Raw genomic sequence first — 7,877 nt, 5'->3', positions numbered from 1 at the left:
ACTTGGACCCGAGAAGGGGAACATCACACACCGGTGCTTGTTGGGGGGTGGGGGGAGGGGGGAGGGATGGCATTCGGAGTTATACCTGACATAAAAGATGAGTTGAAGGTTGCTGACAAGTTGATGGGTGCAGCACACCAACGTGGCACATGTATACATATGTAACAAACCTGCACGTTGTGCACATGTACCCTAGAACTTAAAGTATAAAAAAAAAAGGCCGGGCGCGGTGGCTCAAGCCTGTAATCCCAGCACTTTGGGAGGCCGAGGCGGGCGGATCACAAGGTCAGGAGATCGAGACCACAGTGAAACCCCGTCTCTACTAAAAATACAAAAATTAGCCGGGCGCGGTGGCGGGCGCCTGTAGTCCCAGCTACTCAGGAGGCTGAGGCAGGAGAATGGCGGGAACCCGGGAGGCGGAGCTTGCAGTGAGCCGAGATCGCGCCACTGCACTCCAGCCTGGGCAACAGCATGAGACTCCGTCTCAAAAAAAAAAAAAAAAAAAGTATAAAAAAAAAATTAAATACAATTATCACATTAAAAAAAAAGAAAGAAAGGTAGAGAGGAATCAAATAAATGAAAAAATGTTCTTTTTCTGTGAAAGTGAAGTCATGATTGCAAAAGTCTCGATTGTTTTCTCAAATGATGTGTATATAAAGCAAAATTCTGGTGAAAATAGAAGATATTTTTAACTAGAGAAAAATTATTTCCAAAATTAATTTGAAATAAAAAATTAAAACGAAATAGGTAAGAAAAAACTTAAAAATACATAAAAAGAGGTTCTTACCCTATTATGATTTAAAATATCTGAAATGTAATATGAATCTATAATACATAAGCATAGTGATACTGGTAAATTGACCTACCATTGAACAGCACTGTTCTAAAACAGATTCAAGCATATATGTCTTTAATTGATTATAAAGGATCTTCTCCATGGGAAAACCAACAAAAATTACAATGTTATAGTATCTTACCATGACCTTAGAATTTCTCATAACTACTATTCTGAGTCTGTTTCCATTTGGACATCATTTAAGACAGACCATTTGGATACCAGTACAGTTAAATCTAGCCTTGGTGCATATATATATACACACACACATATATACACACACACACACACATATTTTGCCATATATGTATGTGTGTGTGTGTCTGTGTGTATATACATATATATAGAGAGAGAGTGAGATAAAGTCTTACTCTATTCCCCAGGCTGGAGTGCAATGGTGTGATCTCGGCTCACAGCAACATCCATCTACAAGGTTCAAGTGATTCTCCTGCCTCAGCCTCCCAAGTAGCTCTGATTACAGGAGTGTGCCACCAGCTAATTTTTTTTAGTAGAGATGGAGTTTCACCATATTGGCCAGGCCAGTCTTGAACTCCTGACCTCAGGTGATACACCAGTCTTGATCTCCCAAAGTGCTAGGATTACAGGTGAGAGCCACTGTGCCCGGCCTGGTGTACCCACATTTTTGAATCAAGAGCATTGACATAATGTTGAAACAAAAACACAGCCCTATAATATGAAGTCTGTCCCTAACAACTTCCACTTATAGAAATAGAACATTATCTCTTTTAAACAAGTACTGTTGGGAAAACTCTTCACTAAGAACTGGGTCATGGAGAGCTGCTTCCATTGGAGGCTGTTCAAAATATCACTCTCCAAGGAGATATAATTTGAAAAAGCCAACAAGTGTAGGTACTAAATAGGCATGATACTAACTAGTTTTACACAATCTACAACTTTGAAGCCAATTCATCAGCTGTGGGTTAAGAATGCACTTCATGCATACAGAAAACCTCAAAGTTCAGGGTCATATCTTGCCTGAGAGTAGATGCCCAGGGGTTATTAATAAGAATGAATGCACCAACATTAACTCAGGGCAAAGTGCCACACTTTGTGAGTAAAAACTTCGATTACAATATTTCTGCAGAATTTGCAAAGTCTAAATATCAGGAAAAATATTCCAAACCACAATCTTACTCTGAAAAAAAGAACAAGGAAAGTGAATGGAATTAAACACAGAGGCAATTACTGATTATCTTATTTGGATAAGTTAAAACACTTCACGAAGGTACACAAAATGTCTGCTCATTGTTTCTCCTGTTGCAAAATAAATATGTATAGGCAAAGATAATTAATTTTATATAATCTTCAGAAATTACTATTGATTCTTTCAAAGTGAGTTATTTAGAATTTGCAATATCAATACCACCCTAGAAGAAAACTTTTGCCTTTATCTCTAGAGCAATATTTACAAGTTGAAATACCAGTTTTAAGCACACAGATAAATATCTGAGTACCTGAGTGTCAGTACTTACGGACGATATTAGAAAACTCTAGTGGGCAGACTCTGATTATTCTACTGTTTTGCCACAGCAAAATTACAACTTTTCATACTGATTTGTAGAAATTTTCCTCTTGAGAATTTTGTGGCTATAAACTAAGGAAAAGGAATTATACCACCATGAAATTCAGAGGAAGAAAAAGAACACTGTGTTAATACTTGCACATAGAGTGTATTAGTTTGCTAGGGTTGCTATAAACAAATTACCGCAGTCTCAAAGCAACAAAAATTTATTATCTCACAGTTCTGAAAGCTAGAAGTGAGGAATCAAGGTGGTATCAGGTCGTGCTCTCTCTGATGGCTCCAGGGGAGAACTCTTCCTTGATTCTTCCAGTTTTTTCTGTTCTCTGGCAATCCTTGGCATTTGTTGTTCTGTTGATACATCTCCCTGGTCACAAGGCCATCTTCTCTCTGTGTATCTTCACATTGTATTTCTTCTGGGAATGTCTGCTTCTGTGTCCAAATTCTTCCTTTATATAAAGACACCAGTCATATTGGATTAGGACCTATCCTGACGACCTCATTTGTAATTGGATTATCTTTGTAAAGACCCTATTTCCAACTAAGGTGGCATTCTGAAGTATTGGAGATAAAGGACTCTAACAGACCTTTTTTGGGGAAACACAATTCAACATATAACATAGACTGACCGCAAACAGCATGTTTATTTTTAACTTAAAATAAAAGATAACATGAGGAAGATAAATACTCCAAGGGGTTTACATCATCAAGATCCTGCATTATATTTTAACATACCAAATGGAAATATTTGAGTCTTTCGGTGAATAATATTAGATCAATGCAAAAGTTAATTGCTGTTTCTGCAATTACTTTTAATGACAAAAAGTATGATTTAAAAAAATAGGTATGTCTTCAATGTCAGTACACAAAGTGTTTACCTCACTTCTGTGAGCATTATTCTGAAATTATCATTTCAAGTTATTGAAAATGAGCCAAAATTGACAAAGTGAATTTAACTAAGTTAAGTGAAAATTATGCACTCATAATCCAAAAATCAACTACAGAAATGTGTGAGCTGAGTGACAGAAGGCAGTTGCAGTTATTTTGAAAAGAACTTAAAATTTCTGCAACTACAAATTCAGTATAAGACAACCGAGTCTGGTAAATAAAATGTTTTAAATAAATGCAAATTAAACTAATTCATTAAAAATATTAGGGCATAGCGTTGGAACTGTCAACAACTATGTATTACATCAAAAATGAGTACCACCTCTATTCCCAAGCCTCTGTTATATGCTACAGAGAATGCAAAGGGGAGGAAGACTGATATTTACCCAAAGAGATAATAATCATTGTGGGATAGAGTGAGGTGCTGGGAAGTAGAGTGAGGTGTCAAGTACACAGTAGTAAGAATACAACGTAGAATTAGGATGTATAGTGTAAGAAAGAAGAAAGTGCCATGTTAATTCAAAAGAATGCATTAATAAGGCAATTTGGAGAAAATTAAGATATATTATATGAAAGAACCCTGTGCTTAGAACTCACTTAAAAGGCTTCCTTTACCCTAAAATAAATTAGCTCACCTCCTAATTCTTTTTTACAGTACTATAGCATCATATATGTAACATTTTAAAACAAATAGTCATTGAATTATTATTTGAGTACTTCCTATGTGCTGTGATTAAAACAGTAGTTAATATGACAGAAACAAATTTTAGTGAGAAATAATAATATTAAACAAACACTTCTAACTGTAACGAATATGCAGGACATTTAGGGGAAAGGAACAGGAAGACATCATCCAGTCTGAGGTAACAACAGGCTTCAGCAAGTGGAGTGATAGTGATCAACTGGTAGGATAAACGGCTGAAAGTCTTAATAAAAATTTGCTTGGAGTGGTGTTCCTGGGAATAAGTAACAGGAAGGATGAGGTGATCACATAGGGGAATGTCTGGATTTGGTTGTGACAATGGAAGTGAATATTTGAAATAGGGAATTATTCGTGGTCCTGCCAGGAAACAGATGGAATACTAAAATTAAATAACTTTAAACTTTAAAAATAAATAAATGTTAATATAAAGTTATTTAAATTAAATTACTTTAAACTAATTAGTTGCACAAACTGATATAGGAACTATTTACGAGATATAGGTAGGTTTTAGGGAAACCAACAACAAGTAGTACAGTATCTGAGGACTAGAAACAGAGGGAAGCTATTATCACCCTGTGCCTGGAGGAACAAAGAGACAGATATCTATATGAAGATGGCTGAGTAAAAGGATCTGCAGTCATCAATAGAAGAATAAAGCCAAACTTAGAGGAATAACGCCAACCTAAAGTCACCCCACAGAGTAGGAGCCAGAGGAATTAGAACTCCACCTTCCTCTTCTCTGATCTACTGTGTCAGTCTGTTCTCACGATGGTAATAAAGACATACCTGAGACTGGGTAATTTATAAAGGAAAGAGGTTTAATTGACTCACAGTTCCATATGGCTGTGGAGGCCTCACAATCATGGTGGAAGGTAAATGAGGAGCAAAGTCTCATCATACATGGTGGCAGGCAAGAGAGCACATGTGCAGTGAAACTCCCCTTTATAAAACCATTAGATATCATGAGATGTATTCATTATCATGAGAACAGCATGGGAAAGACCCATCCCCATGATTCAAGTACCTCCCAGCAGGTCCCTCCCACATTCTGTGGGTATTATTGCAATTCAAGGTGAGATTTGGGTGGGGACACAGCCAAACCACATTATTCCACAATGGCCCCTCCCAAATATCATTTCCTCACATTTCAAAACTAATCGTGCTTTCCGAACAGTCCTCCAAAAGGCTTAACTGATTTCAGAATTAACTCAAAAGTTCACAGTCCAAAGTCTCATCTGAGACAAGTCCCTTCTGCTTATGAGCCTGTAAAATCAAAAGTAAGTTAGTTACTTCCTAGATATGATGGGAGTACAGGCATTGGGTAAATATACCCATTCCAATTGGGAAAAATTGGCCAAAATGAAGGGGCTGCAGACCCCATGCAAGTCTGAAATCCAATGGGGTAGTCAAATATTGAAGCTCCAAAATGACCTCCTTCGATCCATGTCTCACATCCAGGTCACACTAATGTAATAGGTGGGTTCTCATGATCTTGGGCAGCTCCACTCCTGTTGCTTTGCAGTGTACAGTCCCCATCCTGGCTGCTTTCACAGACTGTCGTTGAGGATCTGTAGCTTTTCCAGGCACACAGGGCAAGTGGATCTACCTTCTGGGGTCTGGAGGACAGTGGTCCTCTTCTCACAGGCCCCCTAGGCAGTGCTCCAGAGGGGAACATATCTAGGGGTTTGCACCCCACATTTCTCTTCTGCACTACCCTAGCAGAGGCCTTCCATGAGGGCTCCACCCCTGCAGCACACCTCTGTGTGGACATCTATGCATTCTCATACATTCTCTGAAATCTAGGCAGAGGTTCACAAACCTCAGTTATTGTCTTCTGTGCACCTGCAGGCCATGTGAAAGCTGCCAAGGCTTAAGGCTTGCTCCCTCTGAAGCCATTGCCCAAGTAGAACCAAGGCCCCTTTTAGTCACAGCTGGAGCAGCTGGGACACGGCACCAAGTCCCTAGGCTGCACAGAGCAGGGGGGCCCTGGACCGAGCCCAGGAAACCATATTTTCCTCCTGATATCTAGGCCTGCGATGGGAGGAGCTGCCACAAAGGTCTCTGGGTTGTCCTGGGACATTTTCTCCATTGTCTTTGTGATTAACATTTGGCTCCTCATTACTTATGTAAATTTCTGAAGCCAGTTTGAATTTCTCCTCAGAAAATGGGTTTTTCTTTTCTATTGCATGGCCAGGTTGTCAATTTTTCAAACTTTTATGTTCTGCTTGCCTAAACATAGGTTACAATTCCAAACGATATCTTTGTGAATACATAAAACTGCTTCTAACAGTATTCAAGTCACCTTTTGAATATTTTGTTGTCTAGAAATTTCTTCTGACAGATGAGCTAAATCATCTCTCTCAAGTTCAACATTCCACAACTCTCTAGAGCAGGGGCAAAATGCCACCAGTCTTTTTGCTAAAACATAGCAAGAATCACCTTTGCTTCAGTTCCCAACAAGTTCCTCATCTCTCTCTGAGACCACCTCACCCTGGACTTTATTGTCCATATCATTATCAGCATTATGGTCAAAGCCATTTAACAAGTCTATAGGAAGTTCCAAACTTCCCCACATCTTCCTGTCTTTTTCTAAGCCCTCCAAATTGTTCCAACCTCTGCCTGTTACCCAGTTCTGAAGTCACTTTCACATTTTCAGGTATTTTTACAGTAGCATCCCACTCTACTGGTACTAATTTACTATATTAGTCTGTTCTCACATTGTTAATAAAGACACATCCAAGACTGGGTAATTTATAAAGGAGAGTGGTTTAATTTACTCACAGTTCCACATGGCTATGGAGACCTCACAATCATGGTGTTAGGTTAATGAGGAGCAAAGCCTCATCTTACCTGACAGCAGGCAAGAGAGCACGTGTGCAGCAGAACTCCCCTTTATAAAACCATCAGATCTCATCAGACTTGTTGACCATTCCAAGGAAAACATAGGAAAGACCTCCCTCATGATTCAATTACCTCCCACCAGGTCCCTCCCAGGACATGTGAGAATTATTATAATTCAAGGTGAGATTTGGGTGGGGACACAGCCAAACCATATCATCTGTCAATGCCTGCTATCATCCAAAAAGCAAAGGAACCCTTGGATGCGGTTCATATTGATTCACCTCCTAGGGTACAGAAAATTGGACAACGATGAAGAGTGACTGTGGATGGACAGTGATCTGTCCACTATGAAGTAATAGAAGAAAAGATGTTTTGCTCTATAGAGATCAATATTCTTGAAAAATGCAGGCACTAGATACGGAAGATGAGAATCAACTGACGTTAAAGGGCTTTACACAGTGCCTCAAGCACAGTAAGTACTCAATTAGTACTTATAATTAGTACTTATAATAACCTATTGTTGTTATTAACATTATAGTTGTTATTATCATTTTAAAATAAGATTGCCATTTTTGGAAATGAGATGTTAAGGCAACTAGACATGTCATCTGACTGGCTGTCTCCTGAGATATTATTAGGAATTTATGTAGATACAAAGCCTGATCATGTAGCTAAAGTTTCCAGTGAACGAAGAAATATTAACAGAACAGAGTAGGTAACGAGAATGAGAGCAAGTCAGTGGTAGAGCCAGATGGATGAGTCTCAAAAAAGCAGAGATTTGCATAAGATGAGCCTTGGAAATCTGGTAAGAGTTTAGATGGTAGAGATGATCAGGCCGACAAAGAAGCATATAAATTAGAAGAAACAAACAGATCAAAATTACGGAAGTGTGTAAGTTGCAGAAATGTGAACTAACCCATTCTGGATGAATCATAGAACGTGAATAGGAAAACCTGGAGGGGGGTAACCATTCATGTAGTTCATTCCCCTGTTTTACTGGGCTTTTAGTACCAATGTAAGGAATATTGACTTGGAAATGGAAAGTCTTTGAATGATTTTAAGAAAGATAG

This window comes from Macaca mulatta, chromosome 5 (assembly GCF_049350105.2).
Source record: "Macaca mulatta isolate MMU2019108-1 chromosome 5, T2T-MMU8v2.0, whole genome shotgun sequence".
Classification (NCBI taxonomy): domain Eukaryota; kingdom Metazoa; phylum Chordata; class Mammalia; order Primates; family Cercopithecidae; genus Macaca; species Macaca mulatta.
Note: the sequence above shows the minus strand (reverse complement) of the source record.